Raw genomic sequence first — 25122 nt, 5'->3', positions numbered from 1 at the left:
ACGCCAGAAGTAAGAAAGGCACCAGGAGCATTCCACATTTAAGCTCCAGTTTAACCTTAAACTGGAGCTTAAACGTGTTCGACTATTTTTCTCCTCCAGGGTTGCTTTCTCATTTCCACGTTTAAGCTTCAGTTTAACCTTAAACTGAAGCTTAAACGTGCTCGAGCTTGTGCCTCCAGGGAGTGCCAGCGTTTAAGCTCCAGTTTAAGCTTAAACTGGAGCTTAAACGTGTTATATGGAACAGCTTGACCATGCCTTCTTCAAACATAAATAACTTGAGCTACAAAACTCCAAATGAGGTGATTCAAAATGCATTGGAAAGAAGACATCCAGAGCTTTCCAAGCATATATGGCATGCATGGTGGATACTAAAAATTGAGGGAGAAAACAGCCCCGTAATGTGCATAGAAGAGCATAGTACCAACATGCAATCAGGCCAGCTGACCTCTTCACATTCCATGGTGTATAACTCGAGTTGTAGAAATCCAATTGAGGTGCTTCCAGTTGCGTTAGAAAGCTGACATCCATAGCTTTCCAACGAGGTATAATAGTCTATATTTGGCATCAAATTGGCAAGGTTGACAAGAGAACAAAGTGACGACTCAAGAAAGGGGGGTGCAACGTTTGAGTGTAGTTTAATGGATCATTATCCTTTTTGGATCAATTATGTCACTCTACCCTTCAAGCAAGCAAGGCCCATCAACAACACCAAATCAAGGCCACAAGAATCATCTAGAATAGTTTATTTTCATTTGATTGTAATTTGCTTTGAATTTCATTTTCATTTTGTAATTTAGGGAGCCTATTTAAAGGCCTTAGTTTCTGCATTTGAGGAAAAACGGGGGATTGAAGGGGAATCCAGCCCCTGAGGGGGACTTACACACGGAGAACTTTGGATCATTTTCTTTTATCTTTGTAAATTGAATTCAGAGCTATGACTCACTAAACCCCTTTTCATTGGGTTAGGGAGCTCTATTGTAATTCAATGAATCAATAATAGTTTATCTTCTTCTTCAATCTTTTCTCTTGAATTTTGTTAGAAAGCTTCTCGATCTAATTCCATTGGGTAGTTGTCTTGGGAAAGAAACTACCCATAATTGGAATCCTTCGGAACCCTGGGAAAGGAATGGAGGATTCATGCTAGAGAAGCTTTCTCACAGTGAATTGGATTGGGGTTTGGATGGATATTGTGACATGTAATCCTACCAAATTTTGGTTCATGAAACTGTGTGGTATAATCAGTGATCGAGCATCATCTCTTCTTATGAACATTTAAACCAAGGGATTGGGCATTTGTTTGTTTTTAGAGAGAATTGGTGAGCCAAGGGATTGGGATCCAATCATATAAGATTGCCAAGCAAAATTCAATGAACGCATTGGTTGAGGAAGAGATAAACATGTTTTGATTCGGAGATCTCAATATCTCCTATAACCCAATGAATTCCCCATTTCTGATTTCCACTTTCTCTTTACATTCTGCAATTAAATTCATGCAATCACCCCCATCCCTTTTAATTTCAGCAATTTAGCTTCTCGCTCTTTAATTCATGCAATTTTACATTCCGCAATTCTCATCTAAATCTTGATTCCGCTCAACTAGAACACACTTCTAATCCGAATTGCTCACTCAACCAATCCTTGTGGGATTCGACCTCACTCTATTGTGAGTTTTTACTTGACGATAACCGGTGCACTTGCCGGAAGGAATTTTGCCGATCGTGCAATTTCCTAAATCGTGGCATAACTAGTTTATGCGCATCAAGTTTATGGCGCCGTTGCCGGGGATTGGTTTTCGATTGACAATTCTCCAATTGGAAGTTAACTAGATTGAGCAATTTTTCTTTTCTTTTGTTAATAGTTTTTGTTTCAGTTTATTACTGCTAATTTCTGCAAATTTTAATTTGTTTTCTTTGCTTATTCACTTGTTAGCATACTAACCACTAGCTGTTTGTGATATTGCCTCACTATGGAATTTCCACTATCTTTGGATGAGTATTGTTTGAGACTGAGCACATTGCAAAAAAGAAAGGAGTATCCATCATCTTTTGGTCAATCAAAATTCATGAGAAACTCTCCACCACCACAGAATGATTCATGTTATTATGCTCATGGTGGGTGGGAGTATCAGGAACAGGAAACGGGGTACTTCCCAGAGCCACAAAATGGTCCATGTTTTGGTGAATTTGATCACTACTCAAGTTGTGGCTGGGAAGATCAAAACCAAAGAGATTTCACTTATTCACACCCCATTCATCAAGAGCCATCACCTCTGAATTATCCAACCTCACCTCCTAGTTTTACATATCCAAATTCTTCATCACTTGAGCATTTCTCAGCACAAAATTCCTTCTCAAATTCATACAATTCATTTCACTATCCACAAGACTCATTCCACTACACACAAGAGTCATACCACTACCAACACTCCAACCAAAGACTCTATCAGCCCACACAAAACACATACTCCCAGCCACCATATCACAGCCAAGATAATCAACCCCACCAACCTAATCCGAGCCAACAATTTCAAGATCAATTAAACAGGATAGAAGGAATGATTGCAACCATGGGCAGAGATGTGGCCGATTTGAAAGGCTTTAAGGAAGAAGTGATATCCAACTTACAAAATCAAGGTGCTGCTATTCAAAAGCTAGAAGCACAAATTGGATATCTATCAAAGCAAATCCCTACCCACAATTCTTCTAGTGATACCATGGCAAACCCAAGGGAGGAATCAGAAGAACAAGAAATGGAGAAAGTCAGTCAAGGGAGATCACACTCCAATGAAACAGAGAGTTGCAAAGAGGAAGGGTTCATTGAACCACAAATTCAGGAAGCTTTTGATGAACAGGATACTCCAACTGTCCAACAACAACCAAGTTCTGAGATCAAGGCTGTGAAGGCAGTAGAAACAAGCACCAAAATGAGGATTGTGACCGAGAAACAAAGGACCATATCCATGAAGAAGAGAAGGTCGAAGAACAATCCAACTCCTGAGCCAACAAGCAAGTTCACTCAAGCCAATCACAAGGGAAAGCTTGCTGGAAAGAGGCATTCACAACAAGGGGCACTAACTAGCTCCTTTATCCACTTGAAGTCATTCCTCTTAACAAACTGGAGGAAGAGGAAGAAAGTCAGGAACAGCATGTCAAGCTAATGACAGTAAACAAGCGTTTGTTGGGAGGCAACCCAACCAAAGGTAGTTTTTCTTTTCTAGTTATTTCAATAAAAGAGTTAAGTAGATTTATCTGTATTGCAAGGAGCTAAGTTTGGTGTTGCACACCAAAACAATTCAAGGGTGAATGTGAGATTCTAAGTTTGGTGTTCCACCAAAAACTTCATTAAAAGCACATTTCTACCTCAGCATGACTAGTCACTAGCTCCAACCAATCAGGGAAACTACTTAAACAATAGTTTAATTTCTAGTTCATAGTTATTTTCTTAATAAAAGCACATGAGGTTTTCTGCATATGATCCAAATTGCTGCATATGGCAAGGAACTAAGTTTGGTGTTCACACACCAATCTAAGTTCAGAGGCCTACAAACATACATGCATGCTAACCAATTCTCAAAGTGCTTGGGGAACAAGCAACTTCTAATAGCTTTGCAGGAAGACAATCAATCTCATGGAAGGAATATACATCATCATCAAAGAGAACACCAAGGCTAGGAAGGATGATGAACAACAAAGAAGATGCTAAAAGGTTGTATTGTCACTTAATTGCTTGTACTTTGAATTGCTGATATTGGAAGTTTGCATGCACCCCTGCTTTAAGTTTGAGTCATTGCAGTTTTTGTTTGTCTGTTTGTTTAATTTCCAAATAAGTGATAGTCTAAGTGTCTGGATAAACTTCACTTGCTTAAATGTATGCTTGCCATGCTTGTTCTGTTTCCAAAAATAAAAGAAAAGTTTGAACAAAAGTAACTCAATTCCATTTAGTAAGAAATCAAATAAGATTAAGTGGTGGTATGCATGTTTGATTGAATAGTCAGCTCACTAAGAAATAAAGTTAGAATTGTCACTTTTAGTGGAATTTAGGATGCTGTCTATGGATCTTGATGAATAAATGTCTTTGGCCATGAAAAAGAAAGAAGAAGAAGAAGAAAAAGCCACTGAAAAAGGGCAACCAAAAAGCAAAAAAATTGAGAAAATAAGCTAGGCACCAATGGTTTGAACTTCTGAGACAAATGCCTGTGGTGTTTATGTATTAAGGATATGCTTGGATGAATAGGTTCTGAGGAGTGTTTCAACACTTGGTAACTTGGGTTAACTAACCCGGGATTATCAACCAAAAGTCCATTATCAAGAGCAACCTAAATACAAAACATTTAGTACACAAAGAGGTGCTGGGTACCAATGTCTCAAGAAGAAATGTGAACTAAAATGCCTGTAGTGGATATGTGTAGTGCACTGATAAGAAAAAGAAAATGCCAAAGGCTTGTGCAACACATGACACTGAGCAACAAGGAGCAAATAAGCTCAAAGAAAAAGAAAAACAAAGAAAAGAAACTTGCCAAGGATATGTGAATAACAAGAGGCCATAGCAGTGTTTTAGTGGAAACATAAAAAGTGACATTATTACCTAAGAAACAATAAAGTGATGCTGCAACAACTTTCTGCATGAACACACCATTAATCAATGTCAATTACTTACTGATATGGCTAATGAATTTACTTTCTGTTTCATTCTTTCTTCTCAATAATTCAGAACTTGCTTGGGGACAAGCAAGGATTAAGTTTGGTGTTGTGATGCCAAGGCATCTTAGGCTAGTTTCACTAGCCTTTTTCTTTTATTTTTAGTTATTTTATGCATTTTCTTGAGCCTTAAGTAATCATTTGGGCCAAATAGTCATGCTTGTCTTAAATCATTCAACATGAAGATTTTGATGCAAATTCCATGAGTTTTTAGTTATATTACTTGAATGCTATGAATGGAAGATTTCTCATGAAATTTTGCAAGACTTTGATGCAATTGTTTGGATGATTTCAGGGAAGAAGAGGCTAGGCAAGGAAGCAACAAAATCAATAAAGGAAGCTTGAATATCACATGTGGAGTTTAAGTTCCAGTTTAAGCTTAAACTGGAACTTAAACTACCAAGCCATATAATGCTGGAATTGAAGTTTAACCTCCAGTTTAACCTTAAACTGGAGGTTAAACGCCAGAAGTGAGAATCTCACCAGGGGAGCATTTCCACGTTTAACCTCCAGTTTAACCTTAAACTGGAGGTTAAACGCCAGAAGTAAGAAAGGCACCAGGAGCATTCCACGTTTAAGCTCCAGTTTAACCTTAAACTGGAGCTTAAACGTGTTCGACTATTTTTCTCCTCCAGGGTTGCTTTCTCATTTCCACGTTTAAGCTTCAGTTTAACCTTAAACTGAAGCTTAAACGTGCTCGAGCTTGTGCCTCCAGGGAGTGCCAGCGTTTAAGCTCCAGTTTAAGCTTAAACTGGAGCTTAAACGTGTTATATGGAACAGCTTGACCATGCCTTCTTCAAACATAAATAACTTGAGCTACAAAACTCCAAATGAGGTGATTCAAAATGCATTGGAAAGAAGACATCTAGAGCTTTCCAAGCATATATGGCATGCATGGTGGATACTAAAAATTGAGGGAGAAAACAGCCCCGTAATGTGCATAGAAGAGCATAGTACCAACATGCAATCAGGCCAGCTGACCTCTTCACATTCCATGGTGTATAACTCGAGTTGTAGAAATCCAATTGAGGTGCTTCCAGTTGCGTTAGAAAGCTGACATCCATAGCTTTCCAACGAGGTATAATAGTCTATATTTGGCATCAAATTGGCAAGGTTGACAAGAGAACAAAGTGACGACTCAAGAAAGGGGGGTGCAACGTTTGAGTGTAGTTTAATGGATCATTATCCTTTTTGGATCAATTATGTCACTCTACCCTTCAAGCAAGCAAGGCCCATCAACAACACCAAATCAAGGCCACAAGAATCATCTAGAATAGTTTATTTTCATTTGATTGTAATTTGCTTTGAATTTCATTTTCATTTTGTAATTTAGGGAGCCTATTTAAAGGCCTTAGTTTCTGCATTTGAGGAAAAACGGGGGATTGAAGGGGAATCCAGCCCCTGAGGGGGACTTACACACGGAGAACTTTGGATCATTTTCTTTTATCTTTGTAAATTGAATTCAGAGCTATGACTCACTAAACCCCTTTTCATTGGGTTAGGGAGCTCTATTGTAATTCAATGAATCAATAATAGTTTATCTTCTTCTTCAATCTTTTCTCTTGAATTTTGTTAGAAAGCTTCTCGATCTAATTCCATTGGGTAGTTGTCTTGGGAAAGAAACTACCCATAATTGGAATCCTTCGGAACCCTGGGAAAGGAATGGAGGATTCATGCTAGAGAAGCTTTCTCACAGTGAATTGGATTGGGGTTTGGATGGATATTGTGACATGTAATCCTACCAAATTTTGGTTCATGAAACTGTGTGGTATAATCAGTGATCGAGCATCATCTCTTCTTATGAACATTTAAACCAAGGGATTGGGCATTTGTTTGTTTTTAGAGAGAATTGGTGAGCCAAGGGATTGGGATCCAATCATATAAGATTGCCAAGCAAAATTCAATGAACGCATTGGTTGAGGAAGAGATAAACATGTTTTGATTCGGAGATCTCAATATCTCCTATAACCCAATGAATTCCCCATTTCTGATTTCCACTTTCTCTTTACATTCTGCAATTAAATTCATGCAATCACCCCCATCCCTTTTAATTTCAGCAATTTAGCTTCTCGCTCTTTAATTCATGCAATTTTACATTCCGCAATTCTCATCTAAATCTTGATTCCGCTCAACTAGAACACACTTCTAATCCGAATTGCTCACTCAACCAATCCTTGTGGGATTCGACCTCACTCTATTGTGAGTTTTTACTTGACGATAACCGGTGCACTTGCCGGAAGGAATTTTGCCGATCGTGCAATTTCCTAAATCGTGGCATAACTAGTTTATGCGCATCATTTAACATAGATAATTAAAGATTGGGTTGCCTCCCAACAAGCACTTCTTTACTGTCAATAGCTTGACAGTGGGCTCTCATGGAGCCTCACAGATATTCAGAGCAATGTTGGAACCTCCCAACACTAAACTTAGAGTTTGAATGTGGGGGTTCAACACCAAACTTAAAGTTTGGTTGTGGCCTCCCAACACCAAACTTATAGTTTGACTGTGGGAGCTCTGTTTGTCTCTGTATTGAGAGAAGCTCTTCATGCTTCCTCTCTATGGTTACAGAGGGATATCCTTGAGCTTTAAACACAAGAGAGTCTTCATTCACTTGAATGATCAATTCTCCTCTGTTAACATCAATCACAGCTTTTGCTGTGACTAGGAAGGGTCTACCAAGAATGATGGATTCATCCATACACTTCCCGGTCTCTAGGATTATGAAATCAGCAGGGATGTAATGGTCTTCTACCTTTACCAAGACATCCTCTACAAGTCCATAAGCCTATTTCTTTGAATTGTCTGCCATCTCTAGTGAGATTCTAGCAGCTTGTACCTCAATGATCCCTAGCTTCTACATTACAGAGAGAGGCATAAGGTTTATACTTGACCCTAGGTCACACAGAGCCTTCTTAAAGGTCATGGTGCCTATGGTACAAGGGATTAAGAATTTTCCAGGGTCTTGTCTCTTCAGAGGTAATTTCTGCCTAGTCAAGTCATCAAGTTCTTTGATGAACAATGGAGGTTCATCCTCCCAAGTCTCATTACCAAACAACTTGGCATTTAGCTTCATGATTGCTCCAAGGTACTTAGCAACTTGCTCTTCAGTAACATCTTCATCCTCTTCAGAGGAAGAATACTCATCAGAGCTCAAGAATGGCAGAAGTAAATTCAATGGAATCTCTATGGCCTCTGTGTGAGCCTCATATTCCCATGGTTCCTCATCAGGGAACTCCATGTAGGCCAGTAGACGTCTATTGAGGTCTTCCTCAGTAGAGATCACTGCCTCTTCCTCCTCTCCAGGTTCGGCCGTGTGGGTTGTGGTTATGGCCTTGCACTCTCTTTTTGGATTCTCTTCTGTATTGCTTGGGAGAGTACTAGGAGGGAGTTCAGTAACTTTCTTACTAAGCTGACCCACTTGTGCCTCCAAATTTCTAATGGAGAACCTTGTTTCAGTCATGAAACTTTGAGTAGTTTTAATTAGATCAGAGACTATGGTTGCTAATTCAGAATGGCTCTGCTTGGGATTCTCTGTCTGTTGGTGAGAAGATGATGGAAAAGGTTTGCTATTGCTAAACCTGTTTCTTCCACCATTACTATTGTTGAAACCTTGTTGAGGTCTCTGTTGATCCTTCCATGAGGGATTTGGATGATTTCTCCATGAAGGATTGTAGGTGTTTCCATAGGGTTCTCCCATGTAATTCACCTCTTCCATTGCTGGGTTCTCAGGATCATAAGCTTCTTCTTCAGGGGAAGCTTCCTTAGTACTTCCTGGTGTAGCTTGTATTCCAAACAGACTCTGAGAAATCATATTGACTTGCTGAGTCAATATTTTATTTTGAGCCAATATGGCATTCAGAGTATCAATCTCAAGAACTCCCTTCTTCTGAGTTGTCCCATTATTCACAGGATTCCTTTCAGAAGTGTACATGAATTGGTTATTTGCAACCATTTCAATGAGTTCTTGAGCTTCTGCAGGCATCTTCTTCAGATGAAGAGATCCTCCAGCAGAGCTATCCAATGACATCTTGGATAGTTCAGACAGACCATCATAGAATGTACCTATGATGCTCCATTCTGAAAGCATGTCAGAAGGACACCTTCTGATCAATTGCTTGTATCTTTCCCAAGCTTCATAGAGGGATTCACCTTCCTTCTGTCTAAAGGTTTGGACTTCCACTCTAAGCTTACTTAGTTTTTGAGGTGGAAAGAACTTTGCCAAGAAGGCATTGACTAGCTTTTCCCAAGAGTTCAGGCTTTCCTTAGGTTGTGAATCCAACCATGTTCTAGCTTTGTCTTTTACAGCAAAAGGAAAAAGCATAAGTCTGTAGACCTCAGGATCAACCCCATTGGTCTTGACAGTGTCACAGATTTGCAAGAATTCATCTAAGAACTGATGAGGATCTTCCAATGGAAGTCCATGAAACTTGCAATTCTGTTGCATTAGAGAAACTAATTGAGGCTTAAGCTCAAAGTTGTTTGCTCCAATGGCAGGGATTGAGATGCTTCTCCCATAGAAGTCGGGAGTAGGTGCAGTAAAGTCACCAAGCACCTTCCTTGCGTTGTTGGCATTGTTGTTTTCGGCTGCCATGGCTTCTTTTTCCTTGAAAAGCTCTGTTAGGCCCTCTAGAGAGAATTGTGCTTTAGCTTCTCTTAGCTTTCTCTTCAAGGTCCTTTCAGGTTCAGGATCAGCTTGAACAAGTATGCCCTTATCTTTGCTCCTGCTCATATGAAAGAGAAGAGAACAAAAAAGTAGGGAATCCTCTATGTTACAGTATAGAGATTCCTTAAGGTGTCAGAGGAAAAGAAGAATAGAAGGAGGAGGTAGATAGAAGAGAATTCGAACTTATTAAGAGGGATAGAGTTCGAATTGCACCTTGAGGAGGAGTGTTAGTCCCTTAAATAGAAGGATGTGAGAAGAGGGGAAGAATTTTCGAAAATAAATTAAAAAGATTTTGAAATAATAAAAAGAAATTTGAAAATTTGATTGAGATTTTCAAAAATTAAGATTCTGAAAGAAATTAAGTGATTTTTGAAAAAGATTCTGAAATTAGAAATCAAAAAGATATGATTGAGAGTTAATTTTGAAAAAGATGTGATTGAAAAGATATGATTGAGAAGATATGATTGAAAATCAAATTAAAAAAAGAAAGTTTTAAAATTAAAGTTGATTACTTGACTAACAAGAAATTAAAAGATATGATTCTTAAAATTTAAAATTTGATTCTTTCTTAATAGGCAAGTAACAACTTGAAAATTTTGAAGTAAATCATTAATAGTATCAAGGATTTTTGAAAATAAAAAAAAATGGAAAGAAATTGATTTTGAAGGGATGATTTGAAAAAGATTTGATTTTGAAAAATTATGAAAATTTGAAAAAGATTTGAATTAAAAACAAAATCTTCCCTCTAGTGTCATCCTGCCGTTAAACGCCCAGAATGGCATCCATTCTGGCATTTAACGTCCAATTTTGGGGGTTAAACGCCCAGCCAGGTGCCCTGGCTGGCGTTTAAATGCCAGTTTTCCTTCTTCACTGGGTGTTTTGAACGCCCAGCTTTTTATGTTTGATTCCTCTGCTGAATGTTCTGAATCTTCAATTCTCTGTATTATTGACTTGAAAAGACATAGTTTTGAATTTTTTTTTTAATTTTTCAATGATGAGAAACAATCAAAATACAACTAATCTTAGGAAACTCAAATCAAACAAACAATGCATGCATGACACCAAACTTAAAAATTTTTATATAAGAGACACTAACAAATTGAGAATGCATATGAGAAACAACAAAACACACAAAACAAGAGAATTTAAAGATCAGAGCAATGAAATCATCAAGAATAACTTGAAGATTAATGAAGAACGTAATGCATGTAATTTTCAAAAATTAGAGGCATGCAATTGACACCAAACTTAAAAATTGACACTAGACTCAAACAAGAAACATAAAATATTTTTGATTTTTATGATTTTATAAAATTTTTTTGTGGTTTTTCGAAAACTGAGTGGAAAAGAAAATAAAGGGATTCAAAATTTTTAATAAGAGTTCCAGGAATCATTGCAATGCTAGTTTATGATGCCAGGGCATTTTGGCCAGTTTCACTGACCTTTTCTTTACTGTTTTTAGGATAGTTTCATGCATTTTCTTAGGAAATAAGCTAGTTTTGGGTAGATATTCACTTACACCTTGATTCAAGCATACATTGTGCATTTTACATGATTTCATGAGGATTTTGCATGAGTTTAGTGACAAATTGTATTCTGCATTACCCATGACTTGGACTAGAACTTTGATGCACTCTATTGCCTGATTTCAGGACCAAAGGAAGCAAGGAATGGGAGGTAACTTGCAAAGTTAATGAGAAAAGTGACTGCCAATGACGCTCTCGAAGCCATCATTACCACGTTAAGAGTCACGTTAACTAAGTTAACGTGAACTCTAATGTGAAGAAGGGAAATTGAGCCAACGTTAGTGACACTTAACATTATCACTAACGTTGGCCAATGCTCACAAGTGGCCACGTTAGAGTCCATGTTAACTTAGTTAACGTGGCCTCTAACGTTAAAAGGGGGAAAGGAAGCAAACGTTAGTGACATTCAACATTGTCACTAACGTTGGCCTAAGTGCACAATGCCACGTTAACTCCCACGTTAACTTGGTTAAAGTGTAAGCTAACGTGAAGAGGCAAGAGTGGTCAACAACGTTAGTGACACTCAACATTGTCACTAACGTTGGAAGGAGCCACACAAGCCACTATGAGCCACGTTAACTCCCACGTTAACTTAGTTAACATGGAGGCTAACGTGGATGAGGAATGATGAGCCAACGTTAGTGACACTCAACATTGTCACTAACGTTGGGGATGGCTAAGCATGGCCACGTTATAAGCCACGTTAACCTAGTTAACGTGGATTCTAACGTGAGACATGGGGGCACATTGGAACGTTAGTGACAATGTTGAATGTCACTAACGTTCTCGAAGGATGGCAAGCCCACGTTAAAGAGTCACGTTAACTAAGTTAACGTGGGCTCTAACGTAGGAGCAATGGGGGCTTTTCAACGTTATTAGGAAAGTTATGTCCCAATAACGTGTGCGAAGGACCTAGAGGCAACGTTGGTGGCAACGTTTGTGCCACTAACGTTGAGGTTAATGTCGCTTTTACTTAGGAATGTTAGTGAGAAAGTTGATTGTCACTAACATTCTCGAACTCATATTTTCACTAAACGTTAACAACCCTAACGTCCTGAGCTAAAATCTCTGCCCACTTCACACTTTCTCTATGCAAGTAAAGCCAAGCCCAAATGAAGAAGAGAACTACTTCAAACTCAAGATCCAAAGGCCCAAGACTTGAAGAGCCAACTAGAAGATGAGAAGAGTAGTATATATAGGAGTAGCTTTGAATTATTTTAGAGAGTTGCTGGGAGTTGGAAAAATAGCATAGAACTACTTCCTGTATTTTACTTTCTCTGCTCTTCTAGTTTTCATCATGTATTATCAATCTTTGTTTTCATTTTCCATAGCTATGAACAACTAAACCCCTTTCATTGGGTTAGGGAGCTCTGTTGTAATTTGATGGATCAATACTAATTTTCATTATTCTTCTTCTATCTTTTCTATTGATTTTACTTGAAAGCTTTCGATCTTCATCCAATTGGGTAGTTATCTTGGAAAAGAAATTATTCATACTTGGATCTCTTCTGAACCTTGGAAGAGGAATGAAGAGATCAAGCTAGAAATGCTTTCTCATGCTGGACCAAATTGGGTTTGGATGGATATGTGACTATAATCCTCTCAATGCTTGATTTGGGAAATGCATGTGGTATAATCAGTGACCATACTTCATCTCTTCTCATGAGCAATTGACCAAGGAATTGGCTATTGATCAAGATTTGAGAGATTGAATTACAAGAAATTGTAATTCAATCACTTAAGATTGCCAAGGAGATCAATGAGTGCATTGATTGAGGAGGAGATGTAAATGAGATTGATCCGGAGAATGCAACATCTCCTAAGCCCAATGAACTTCCCATTTCTGATCTTACCCATTCTCTTTAATTTTTGTCATTTACATTTATGAGCAATTCCCCCATTCCCATTTAAGATTCAGCAATTTACTTTCTGTCATTTACTTTTTCGCATTTAACTTTCTGCAATTCTCAACTCAATTTCTGATTCACTCAACTAGAACATTTTTCTAATTAAAGTTGCTTGATCAATCAATCCTTGTGGGATTCGACCTCACTCTATTGTGAGTTTTTACTTGACGACAAATTTGGTACACTTGCCGAAGGAAATTTGTTATGAGACAAGTTTTCCGTGCATCAAGTTTATGGCGCCGTTGACGGGGATTGATTGTGCATCAACAATGATTAGATTGGAGGATAACTAGATTGAGCATTTTATTTTTGTTTGATTTAAATTTCTGTTTGAGTTATTTACTTCCTGTTTTAGTTAATTTCTTCCCTTCCCCCTACTTTTTTTTTCTGTTTTTGTTTGATATATTGCATCACTCACACTAACAGTAATTCTGACAGATATACTTTCTGCACCTATTCTCTTTGCTTGTACTTGTTGGTTGTATGACAGGGAGAAGAAGCAGGGCTTCAACTTCCTTTGATTTTAAACCTGAGAGAACCTTCCTTAGACTAAGGAGGGAGGCAAAAGACAAACATGTAGTTGGTGCTGAAGAAGAGGAGGAACACTTTGAGGAATACTTTGATCCAAACATGGAAGAAAACATGGAAAACCATCATGAAGAAGAGGCTCACAACCATGGCGGAAGAGGTCGAGCAAATCATACTGGGGAGGATAGAAGAGTTTTAGGCTCTTATATCAATCCAAACCCGGGAAACTGTGGAAGTAGCATTCAAAAGCCAACCATCCATGCCAACAATTTTGAACTGAAGCCACAGCTCATCACCCTTGTGCAGAACAACTGTTCGTTCGGAGGAAGTGTCCAAGAGGACCCAAATCAACATTTAACCACCTTCCTGAGAATATGTGACACAGTGAAGTCTAATGGTGTTCATCCTGACACCTATAGACTGCTTTTATTTCCATTCTCACTCAGGGATAAGGCAGCCAAGTGGCTGGAATCTTTCCCAAGGAAAAGCTTGACAACTTGGGAAGACGTGGTGAACAAATTCTTAGCAAGATTTTACCCTCCTCAACGAATCAATAGGCTGAGAGCTGAGGTCCAAACTTTCAGGCAACAAGATGGTGAGACTCTATATGAAGCATGGGAGAGGTTTAAAGACCTAACAAGGAGGTGTCCACCTGACATGTTCAACGAATGGGTGCAGCTGCACATTTTCTATGAAGGGCTCTCTTATGAGTCAAAGAAGGCCGTAGACCATTCATCCGGAGGATCTTTGAACAAGAAGAAAACCATTGAGGAGGCTATAGATGTCATTGAAACAGTAGCAGAGAATGACTACTTCTATGCTTCCGAAAGAGGGAACACAAGAGAAGTAATGGAGCTAAACAGTGTAGATGCTCTGTTGGCCCAAAACAAGCTCATTACCCAACAGCTGGCTGACCTCACCAAAAAGATGGAGAGGAACCAAGTGGCAGCAATCTCTACTTCATCAACAACCCAAGAAGGAGTGAATAAAGAAGCAGAGGGTAGTCAGGAGCAAGCCAACTACATTGGGAATTCACCTAGGCAGAACCATGATCCTTACTCCAAGAATTACAACCCTGGATGGAGGAATCACCCAAACTTTGGGTGGGGAAAGCAACAAGACCAAAGCCTTGATCAAAGACGCCCAAATCCAAACAATTTCACATCTAGACCATCTCAACATCCCAATAACAACACCTCTCGACATTCATATCAAGGCCAGAACAACCCTCCTCAACCTGACCTATCATCATTTGATGAAAGAATCTCAAGGATTGAAAATCTACTTAAAGGCATATGCAAGGATATCCAAGACAACAAGGTGTTCAAGAAGGAAGTGCGAGCCAGTTTCAAGAACCAGGGAGACACAATCAAGAGGTTGGAATCTCAGGTAGGATATCTCTCTGAGCAAATTCCCAAACCCACAGATGGATTCCCAAGTGACACAGAGAAGAATCCGAGAGGTGAAACAAAGAAAGTAAGATGGGAAGATTGCATGATGGTCACTATAAGTGATAAGGTGACTGAGGATAAGCCAAGCAAGCTGTCAGAACAACCTGAAGATACCTCAACAGAGAATGAGGAAAAAGAATACCAAGAACCAGAAATATCAAAACAGGAGCTGCTGAGACTCTATGCACCTTTTCCCCAACTGCTCAATGGTGCTGTGGAAAAGAGAATATACTCAAGATTTCTTGACTTGTTTGCATCTTTGCATGTGAACACTTGCCGAAGGAAATTTGTTATGAGACAAGTTTTCCGTGCATCAGTCTAAGACTCCGGTCCAGGAATTAGACATGGTTTACAAGCCAGCCAAGCTTTCAATGAAAGCTCCGGTCCAAAACACTAGACATGGCCAATGGCCAGCCAAGCTTTAGCAGATCATTGCTAACAACAGCAAAATTGATAGAAATCAACAAGCTCTTGTGATGATAAGTTGAAACCTCGGTCCAATAAGATTAGACATGGCTTCACAGCCAGCCAGACTTCAACAGATCATCATGAAACTCTAGAATTCATTCTTAAAAACTCTGAAGAACAAAATAGAAAAACATTTTTTTCTTTTTTTTTAATTTTTCGAAAATAAAATTACTTAATCTAAGTAATAAGATGAACCGTCAGTTGTCCAAACTCGAACAATCCCCGGCAACGGCGCCAAAAACTTGGTGCACGAAATTGTGATCATCAACAATGGCACCAAAGGACTTGGAGCTCTCAAATGTGAATCACACTTTGTAACAATTCCGCACAACTAACCAGCAAGTGCACAGGGTCGTCCAAGTAATACATTACGTGAGTAAGGGTCGATCCCACGGAGACTGTCGGCTTGAAGCAAGCTATGGTCACACTGTAAATCTCAGTCAGGCGAATTCAGATGGTGATGGAGAATTGATAATTAAAAGATGAATAAAACATAAAATAAAGATAGAGATACTTATGTAATTCTTTGGTTGGAATTTCAGATAAGCGTATGAAGATGCTTTGTTCCTCTTGAACCTCTGCTTTCCTATTGCCTTCATCTAATCATTCATACTCCCTTCCATAGCAAGCTTTATGTTGGGCATCACCGTTGTCAATGGCTACTTCCCATCCTCTCAGTGAAAATGTTCTACGCACGCTGTCACCGCACAGCTAATCATCTGTCGGTTCTCGATCATGCTGGAATAGTATCCATTGATCCTTTTGTGTCTCTCACACGCCCAACAATCGCGAGTTTGAAGCTCGTCACAATCATTCCTTCCCAGATCCTACTCAGAATACCACAGACAAGGTTTAGACGTTTTGGATCTCAGGAAGGTTCTAATCTTAGATTAGAAACCCAAGAGATACACATTCAAGCTTGTTTGCATGTAGAACGGAAGTGGTTGTCAGTCACACGTTCATAGGTGAGAATGGTGATGAGTGTCACATAATCATCACATTCATCATGTTATTGGGTGCGAATGAATATCTTGGAGAAGAAATAGACTTGAGTTGAATAGAAAAACAATAGTACTTTGTATTAATTCATGAAGAACAGCAGAGCTCCACACCTTAATCTTTGGTGTGTAGAAACTCCACCGTTGAAAATACAAAAGTGATAATGGTGTAAGCATGGCCGAATGGCCAGCCTCCAAGGCCTAGGGACTAAATGTCCAAAGATGAAAATACAATATCAAAAGGTCCTATTTATAGAGAACTAGTAGCCTAGGGTTACAGAAATGAGTTATTAATGCATAATCTTCTTCTGGGCCCACTTGGTGTGTGCTTGGGCTGAGCATTGAAGCTTCCATGTGTAGAGACTTTTCTTGGAGTTAAACGCCAACTTTTGTGCCAGTTTGGGCGTTTAACTCCAGCTTTTGTGCCAGTTTGGGCGTTTAACTCCAGCTTTTGTGCCAGTTTTGGAGTTAAACGCCAGAATTCTTGAGCTGACTTGGAACGCCTATTTGGTCCATCAAATCTCAGGCAAAGTATGGACTATTATATATTGCTGGAAAGCCCAGAATGTCTATTTTCCAACGCAATTAAAAGCGCGCCAATTGGGCTTCTATAGCTCCAGAAAATCTACTTTGAGTGCAGGGAGATCAGAATCCAACAGCATCTGCAGTCCTTTTTCAGCCTCTGAATCAGATTTTTGCTCAGGTCCCTCAATTTCAGCCAGAAAATACCTGAAATCACAGAAAAATACACAAACTCATAGTAAAGTCCAGAATAGTGATTTTTATTTAAAAACTAATAAAAACATAACAAAAACAAATTAAAATATACTGAAAATATACTAAAAAAATGCCAAAAAGCGTATAAATTATCCACTCATCAGTCGGCTACGCATTTCGACACTTTGGGCCAAGGACCAGAGAGTTGTGCCACTTTTGGGCCAATTCTGTGTGTCGACCCACGTGGACGCACACTGTACGCGTTCGCGCCACTCCTTATTTTCTCACCCACGTGATGGCGTACTTGGCGCCTCCGCGTCCATTCCATAAGTTCAAGCCATCCACGCGCAAGCGCAACGTGCGCGTGCGCGTCGATGCGTTTTAGCATCACCCAGGCCAAAGGACCCGAGAGTTGTGCCAACTCTGGGCTTCTTTTGTGCCTCTGGCCCAGCACTCCCACACGGACGCGCACTGTACGCGTCCGCGCCGATCCCTAATTCTCCCGTCTACGTGTAAGCACATATGGCGCTTCCGCGCCACTTCCCTATTTCTGTCACCCACGTGGGACACCACCACCACCGTCGCCGTGCGCGGCTTTAACCTCTCCCTCCCCCTCTCTCTTCTTCTCTCCCACCCAATCCTCCCTTCTCTGTTTTCTCACACTTCAGCCCTGCTCCGCCACGAGCACAGCCGCGGCCCCCATTGTCGCCGGCGCAAGCTCCACGGTGCCACCAGACCGCCATCCGCTCTGGCCAACTCACTCCTCTCTGCTGCACTTTCCCTTCATCCGCTCCATTCAGTTTCTATCTCCCCAGGTTCTGCTTCCCCTGTTCTGCTTCCCTTTTACCGCTTTATGATAATTTTGCTAGTTTAGTTAGATTAGCTTAGTTAGATAGTTTAGTTTAACTAGGGTGGTTAGCGAATCTGGGCTGAGTAGTGGATTTAGGTTTATCTGAAATCTTTGCTGCTGTGTGAATTTTTTCTGTTTCGTTGAATTACTCTGTTCTCTTAGATTGTTCTTTTTTCATTTGGTATATGACGCTGCCTGCTTATTCGTAACTACTTGCTGGCTAATTTATTTTAATTTTCTTTCGAATGCTTTGATTGCTGCACTATTGGCTTGATTGCCCCATTCATATGAATTCATACATGATTTCTGTTCCATTGACTTTTGATGAATTCATATGGGATCTAATTTGACTGTTTAAATTTGGGATTTAGCCAATGTACTGCTGAAATGCTGCCAGATTTTTCTTAATCATATTTCTTGAATTGACATTGTTTGATGGACGTAACAAACTTCTATTTGATGATTTCTGTGTCAAATAGAATTGTGTCATCCAAATGGTTTTGAAAATTCTTCAAGAACAGGTTCTTTGGTCATGCTTCTAATACTCCTTGCTTGCTTGCAATGCTAACTTGCATATATGCATTGCATGATTAAGTAAACCTTCAAATTGACCATAACTTGTGACTTCCTTAAAATGTCAGACCTCTTTTGCATAAACATACAAGTTGAAAGTTTTTAATCTATGAGGCTAATTAATTCACATGTTCGTGCATAATTGACATTAAGCCACATAGACCATAAGGTTTTTCACTCTTTTCTTAGCTTGTAACTTTTATGCATTATTGAATTTAGTGTTGAATAATTCTTGATTGATTTTTTTTTATGATTTGACTTCACCAACACAAGTTCATTTGACTCTAGTGATCATTGCATTGATTGATGGACTGTTTCATATTAATTGCTTTCTAGCTATACCATATTTCGTCATCAATGACTTGATGCAATTCATGATTGTGAACGTACTTATACTCTTATTTTGTGCATTCTCTTTTGAATTGAACTAGTAACCACCATGTCGCTGATTTTCAAACTGATTTCTAACTCTAACTTGTTTAACCAACTAACTTCTTTTGGTTTTCGATCTAACTCTTTTTATCATTATTTTGGATATGGTGTTTCCTAAGCTTGATGGACAAGTAATGTGCAAAATATGGTTTGAATTCTTGGTTTGAAGTTTGGCTTGCATTCTGAATTCTGTTTGCTTGTATTCCAAGAAATCTCCTTTCTTTGATTCACTTCGTGAATATGCTTTGCTTTGAGTGCTTTGTATCTATTTGGCTATCTGCTTATATTGTATCATCTCTGTTTTTTAGGATGTCAGACAAAGGAAAGGCTATAGCCACTACTTCCAAAAAGAGGAAGCGCTCTAAGGCCTCTACCCCCTCTTCTTATGCAAATTATGCTAAGAACCTGCTGAATGAGGTGGATAGGGAAAACCAGTTGCTACCATCCACTGACCAAGTCAAATTCCCAAACCTCTATTGTGAGCGTCGCTTCTCCGACTTCCGGAAGAAAAATCTGAACATTAAGAAGAAACTACTTCTTCCCAATGATGTGAGGCATGCCATTAACACCCAGATTCTGGAGTTAGGATTGACTTTGTTGATAGAGATTTGGGGAGGGTGAACACTTCATGAGTGAGAGAATTTTATTGCAACTTCTTCCGAGCCAACATTGATTCAGTTCAGCTGAGGGGTAGAGAGATTATGATCACAGAGGAGGCTATTGGAGATGCACTGCTTTGCCACCATCGTCCTGATGAGACCTGCGCCTATAGGCAGGCAGAGGTAGCTATCCTCTCCATAACCGTTGACTATGAGGTGCTTAAGCGTGTGATTGCTACTCCTGACGCTCCCTGGGTAATGGATTCGAACAACAAGAAGTCTAAGGGGATGCGCTTTGCTTATATGACGAGGGAGGCCAAGACCTGGCAGCAGATCTTTGCCCATTATGTTTTCCCCAACACTCACTTTTTAGAGATCCCGATGGATATGCTGGTTCTGATTGGGCATGTGATGGAGGGGAAGGAGATAAATTTCTCCCGACTGGTCAGACATAGTATGTGGAGAGCTCATATTCGCGGCTTGTTATCCTTCCCTACACTGGTCACCAACATGATAGAGCTGGCAGGTGTCCCGTGGGAGGATGATGATGTAACACCACCACCCCCAGATGACGATGACAAGGAGAACACCATTCCATGGGGTGGGTGGGTTCACGAGAAGCCCCCACCCAAACGCCGTTCATGAGCCAGAGCAGTGGAGGAGGCAGCTTAGCCCTCATCATCAGCAGCAGTCGCAGGATCCCCCTCTACTTCAGCAGCTGCAGCATCCTTACCACCACCACCACCAGTACCTGAGCCGACTTATCTGTTGGTGCAGCACCTTCTTCGCTTCATAGAGCGCTTCAAGCGTCATGTCATGTGACATCTCGATTGCCTCGACCAGGTGTTTGTATCACAGGGCATCGAGCTACCGCCGCTCCCAGACTCTCCAGCTTCTGATGAGCAGGATCAGGAGGAGGAGCTCGCTAAGGAACCGATCCATCAGGATGCACCTTCAGAGACGCAGACCACCACCGAGGTCTAGCAGCCCCCTGAGAATCCACAGCCACATTCAGAGCTGCAGCCAGTCCCAGTCCCACAGCTCGAGCCTGAGGAGCCCGGCGTGATTGTTGACCCCCATCCCGAGCTTCAGCAGTAGCATCGAGGACTATGCTTAATTCTAAAGTTTGGGGAGGTCACCGTTCGTGACCGGTGTTTGCATTGATATGGTGAACTTTCAGACATCTATTTATGTTTTCTGCTACCTTATTTTATTTTGCACTTTATATTTTAGATCATTTTGGGATGACTGTATATATCTGCTATTGTAGATGCTCTTGTTTTGGTAGTTGCACATTTTTAGTATATATATATATATATGTGTGTGTGTGTGTGTGTGTGTGTGTGTGTGTGTGTGTGTGTGTGTGTGTGTTTTGCATCTTAGTTTTTGATTGTGATTAGAAAGGTGTTCTGGATTGTTAAAAATCTAGTTGACCCTTTTTATATAAGAATTGTGTTTTGATTGAAAAAGGGGTAAACTAGAAAAATTTTTTTAAATTTTCTAAATCACAATATTGCATTAGAATAAGCTTAGTCAATATGATGAAAATTTCCAAGAAATTTATTTTTAGGGTACCACCCAATTGGTTGAAATTTTTTTTTTAGAACTTGCTTGAACTATATACTTGTGGATCATGTTTTGAGCCAAGAACACAAGCATATGAGACTTGAGCCTAATTGTGTGATTACATCATACATAACCACTTATTTCCATTCTTGTGTGCATCATTCTCTTCTTATGATTGTAATCTTTGATTTGTTTGATTTTTTATGTCCATTATTTTGTGTATACATGCATTTATATGATTGAGGCCATTGTCCAAATAGCTTACTTACCCAAATAGCCTACCTTTATTTTCTTCCATTGTTAACCAATCTTGAGCCTATACTTAACCCATTTGTTCTTAATTGCAGCACATTGCAAGCCTAAGTGAAAAACAACAAATGTCCCTTGTTTGGATCTTTGATTAGCTTAGCTAGTGAAAGTGTTCATTACTTGATTTTGGAAAGGTTAGGTACATTGGGTAGAGATAAAAGTGTATTTATGTTTTTATTGAAAATTTTTAGAAATTGGGTACATACTCATGTATTAATCATATGTAAATCCCCTGCAATGATGTTCTTGTATATATATTTAAAAAAAAATTATTTTGCAGCAAAAAGGGAATAAAGGGTCCCAAAGTTTAAGTTTTCATAAATTCAATGCATATGTGTGGTAATCAAAAAGAAAATGCATGAGTATGTGAAAAGTAAAGAATGGATAGCTAGGCTTGTTTAGAATTTTTTAGTTTGTCATAGGTTAGGTGGGAAGTTTAAGTTAATCAAAGATTCAAATTTCAAGCTCACTTGACCATATGCATCCTACCTTGACCCTAGCCCCATTACAACCTATGGGAAGTCCTCTTGATATTTGTATGCATGCATGAAATAATTATTGATTGTTAGATGAAAAACAAATATTGGAAAGCATGATTAGGGGAGAATTGAGTGAATCAACCCCATACACTTGAGTGCATAGAGCGGATACACATCCGGCGAGGGTTCGATCGCTCAATTACATGTTTCCACCCATGATCATCTTCTCTTGCAAGTTTATGAACTATTTCAATGATTCAATTCAATTGTAGTTTACTTGATTGCTAATATCTTAGCCCTTGTGCTTGTATGTGTATTCTTGGAGATTGATTTACTTTGACTAAGCCATTACATAATGTAAATAGATTGCATATAGATAGATTGCATTCAGTAGTTACATTAAATAAATGTTAATACCCTTTGCTTCTTCTTGATTTTAGCATGAGGACATGCTTAGTTTAAGTGTGGGGAGATTTGATAAACCCCGATTTCGTTATTTCTCTTGTGCTTGTTTTGGGGAATTTTATAACATTTTTCCACTTTTATTCAATGAAATAGCATGGTTTTGTAATTCTCCCCTGAATTTTGCTTAAGTGTAAAAACATGCTTTTTAGGCCCTAAATTTGTAATTTGATTCACTTTAATTCCATTCGATGCCTTGATGTGTGTGTTGAGTAATTACAGGGTATAAGGCAAGTATTGGATGGGAGAAGAGAGTAGAAAAGCATACAAAGGAGAGAATGCATGAAGAAACAAAGATTGGGAGTGCATCAAAGGACGCGCACGCGCACAAGGCGCGCACGCATAAAAGAAATCTCGCCCATGGGCGCGCACGCGTACCTGCCGCTTCCACGTGGATGGGGAAAATTGACAATCGACGCGCACACGCACATGGCGCGCACGCGCCAATACTCTTACATGGCCCACTTGAAGGCAAAATGTTGGGGGCGATTTCTGAGCTGCCCAGGCCCATGTCCAACTTGTTTCTGAGTGTATTTCATGAAGAATTGAAGTCCAAGCAAGGGAGGAGCAATTAGTTTAGCCAACATGAGCCTTTAGTTAGTTTTCTAGAGAGAGAAGCTCCCTCTTTTCTCTAGAATTAGGTTAGGATTAGGGTAGATTATCTTAATTTCAAGTTCAATTACTTGATCTCATCTTGTCTCCTTTATAATTTCTCATTTCTACATCTTGATTTTCTTAATTGTGATGTTAATTTCTCGTGTTGCTCTCTTTTATGATGATGAACTCATGTTGGATTTGATTTGTTTTTAATGCAATTTAGTGTTGATGTTCTTTTTATTGATGAATTGAGTTGTGATCCTACTTTTCTTGCACCTAATAGTTGTTAGATTTTATTATTCTTGCAATTTGTGATGCTTACTTTTATTGCACTCTATGTGTTTGATAAAATGCTCTCTTTAATTTTTGAGTAGTTTTATCAACTCTTGGTCTAAGCCATGGGAATTGGGTAACCTTGTGTCATTGGGTATGATAAATTTGGTGATTTGAGAACCAATGGTGATCAATTTGACACTCATTGACGCTAACCCACTACTAAGTTAATTGGTAGGTAGGTTAGGACTTAAGGGTGGATGTGATCAAATCTATTTGACGTACTTCAAGCTTAGAAGTAAACGCTACGTACTTAAAGCTTTTGGGAAGTAGACTGAATAGGTTGGTCTCTCATAATTATCAATATTCGGTTTGTTGACAAGGATGGTGATCTCAATTACCTAAGTTTTAGCCAAGAGTTCTTTAGCTTACTTTCTTTACTTACTTGCTAAATTTATCTTTTTGCCATCTCATGAACCAAAACCCCCCTTTTTACCCCTTTATAGCCAATAACTAAGCATTACATTGTATTCCTAGGGAGACGACCCAGAGTCCAAAGACTTCAATTTATAAAATTTAGGGGTTTGTTATTTGTGACAAAACTCAAATTTTTTATTGGGAGGATTGTTTGTTGGTGTAGAACTATACTTGCAACGAGATTTTATTCATTTTGTGTGAAATTCTATACCGACACGACAATTTATCTTAAATCAGAAACGAAGGTCATGATCCCTAGAGCTGACCAGTATGTCCCGAATGGAAAGTACATCAGGCCACCAGTTCCCTCTGCGAGCCGGCCTGCCGGTCCATCTTTGGATACTCCTCCCTCATCCACTCCACCGTCATCCACACCACAAGCACCATCCATCCATCAGATGTTCCTTTAGATCCTTGAGAGATTCGACCAACAAGACCAGTGAATGGAGCAAATAGAGCGCCGTAACAAGCGCAGATACAACTACCTGAAGGACCTCATAGCTGGTATACACCCGCCTCCAGAGTAGAAGGACACCCCAGACTCCCCCTCATCCAGCAGCACAGGCAGCCAAGGCGAACCAGACACTGGAGGCGACGCTTCCAGCCCTACCTTGCTCCTTACTGATCGCACGGACGACCATGCCAAACCTTAAGTATAGGGAGGTCAGTCCTTGACTTCCGGAGGTAACTTCTCTCTCTTAACACCAACATTTGACTTTTTCTTTTATTAGATAGGATATATTGCATGATAATAATTGTTTGAATGTATGTTTTGCTTGGTTAGAGTAATGAGTTTCTTTTCAAGACCCTTTTTTATAGTATTTCACAAATTTAAATTGAAAAATTTGTGTTAAACTTGTTTGAAGACTGTAAATTGGAACATGAATTATAGCTAAGAACACACAACCTGTGAGATTTGAGCTTAATTACATGGTTACATTATTTAACCATAACATTCCATTCTTATGTGTTTTCTTCTCTATGATTGTAATCTATATTTTGTTCCATTCTATATGTCCATTGTTTAGTGTATTTACATGCTTGCATATGATTGAGGCCATCGTTTGTTATTAGCTCACTTATCCCAAATAGCCTACCCTTTCAATCACCTTTGTTAGCCATCTAGAGCCTTTTCATCCCCATTTGTTCTATATTTTACCACATCACTAGTCTTAAGCAGAAGAACAATTAATTACCTGAATTGGATCTTTGGTTAGCTTAAGATAGAGATTGTGTATTAATTAAGTGTGGGGAAATGTGGGAGCTTGGGTTGATAGGAAAGTGTTGAATTTTATTGAAAAAACATATTGGGAATTTGGGTACCTACTCATGTGAGACCAGAAAAAAATAATTAAAAACCTATTTGCATTGATAAGTTATGTTTGCTTTCGTGTTTATAAAAAAAATCAAAAATATTCAAATAAATAAGTAAATAAATAAATAAGGGGACAAAATTACCCCAATGCTAAGTTGAATAAAAGATCAATGCATAGGTGATGAAATTGAAGAAAAATTTGGCTACATGAGTATGTGAAATAAGCAAAAGTGGG

At 39.2% G+C, this 25122-nt stretch overlaps 2 non-coding genes across 2 annotated transcripts; one reads left to right on the top strand and one right to left on the bottom strand.

Moving 5' to 3' along the window:
• The first annotated feature begins 8778 nt into the window (after nt 1-8778).
• On the top strand, nt 8779-8886 carry LOC148577547 (small nucleolar RNA R71). Its single transcript, XR_015903400.1, has one exon. It is a non-coding gene; the product is annotated as a small nucleolar RNA R71 (small nucleolar RNA).
• A 4990-nt stretch (nt 8887-13876) lies between these two features.
• LOC148577546 (small nucleolar RNA R71) lies at nt 13877-13980 on the bottom strand. Its single transcript, XR_015903467.1, has one exon. It is a non-coding gene; the product is annotated as a small nucleolar RNA R71 (small nucleolar RNA).
• Between the last annotated feature and the right edge of the window lie 11142 nt (nt 13981-25122).

This window comes from Arachis ipaensis, chromosome B1, assembly GCF_059453495.1.
Source record: "Arachis ipaensis isolate K30076 ecotype BB chromosome B1, ASM5945349v1, whole genome shotgun sequence".
Taxonomy (NCBI): domain Eukaryota; kingdom Viridiplantae; phylum Streptophyta; class Magnoliopsida; order Fabales; family Fabaceae; genus Arachis; species Arachis ipaensis.
This window is presented reverse-complemented; position numbering and strand designations above follow the sequence as displayed.